This window comes from Bison bison, unplaced genomic scaffold (genome assembly GCF_000754665.1).
Source record: "Bison bison bison isolate TAMUID 2011002044 unplaced genomic scaffold, Bison_UMD1.0 scf7180017864038, whole genome shotgun sequence".
In the NCBI taxonomy this organism is placed as follows: domain Eukaryota; kingdom Metazoa; phylum Chordata; class Mammalia; order Artiodactyla; family Bovidae; genus Bison; species Bison bison.
In genome coordinates, this window is record NW_011494610.1 from 30522 (window position 1) to 31846 (window position 1325).

Consider the following 1325-nt stretch of genomic DNA (forward strand, 5'->3'; position numbering starts at 1 on the left):
CAAATGGGATAGGACTCAGGTGGTAGCTGGATTCTGCGGCTGCAGTGTGGGGAGTGGCCTCTAGGGGGCAAAGGGCAGAGACAGGGGCCTGGTGACAAGTTGCTGCAGGGGTCCAGGTGAGCCTGGTTGTTCCCTGGGTGGACCCCAGGTCTCTTGAATAACATGAATGTCTTGTTCTGCTGGGGTTCCTATGGTGGCTTCATTACTGAGTCGTGATGCATTAAATCATTGGCCATTGGCAGTTGTTCAACCAACAGCTCCACTTTCCTCCCTGAGTTTGAGGGGGAGGGAAGGTGGATGGACAGCCATGGGGGAGGATAGGAATGAAAGTTCCAACCCTCCTGTCAGATGGTGGTTTCCCTTGGCAACCAGAGCCCATTCTGGGGTTACTGAGGTCCTTCCAAAACCCCCTACTTCACACACCAGAAGGAGAAAGGAAGGGACATGATGTTCAACTGTCCACTTTTCTGGAGAGTTCCCTCCCCTGGGGTCACGTCCGGGGAGGTGGCTTCTTCTGTTAAAGAAAGGCCACCAGCCTTTGAGTGAACGCTGGCCATGTGCCAGGTTCTGTGTTAGCATTTTGCCTGCATGATTTTATTTAATCATCCTGTGAATCCTGTGAGGGAGGAAATGGGAGCCTGGGAATGTCACTTAGCTGGAGGACTAGTTTCCTGGGGATGTGGTGGGAGCCGAGGTGGAGAGGCTGGTTGTCACCTGAAGTGGTCAAGGCCAGCCTCCCAGAAGAGGCGATGTCTGAACTGAGTTTGGAAGCATGAGTTGCATGCCATCAGTAGAGAGAAGGGGGTGAACAGGAGCTTTGTGGCAAGACAAAGAGGTGGAGAGGAGAACAGAGATCCTACCTCCATTTCCCAGGTTGGAGTCTATATTTGTTTCCAAGTAGTATTTGAGCATCATGAGGAGACCTCAACTTGTTCCTCAAAGTCCACCCAACCCTGAATACAATGAACCTGGAAGTCCCCTCTGGACAGAGTAAGGGAGAGGGGATACTTGGGGCAACTATCTTATCTACATGAGAGCTCTGACGCTAAAGCTTGACATTCCTGCCTCCTCCTGCTAGTCCCTGCTCCTGAGGAGAGTAAGGCAGCCGCCTTTAGCATCTCTAAGATAGAGACTCCTCGGGCCTGAATGACATAGGTGAGTGGGTGTTTGGACAGAGGAGAAATTTCGTGTTGGAAAATAAATGAGAAAGCTACTGAATACCACTTCCCTGGTGGCTCGGGGGCAAAGAATCCATCTGCCAATGCAGGAAATGCAGATTCGTTCCCTGGGTCAGGAAGATCCCCTGGAGAAGGAAACAGCAACCC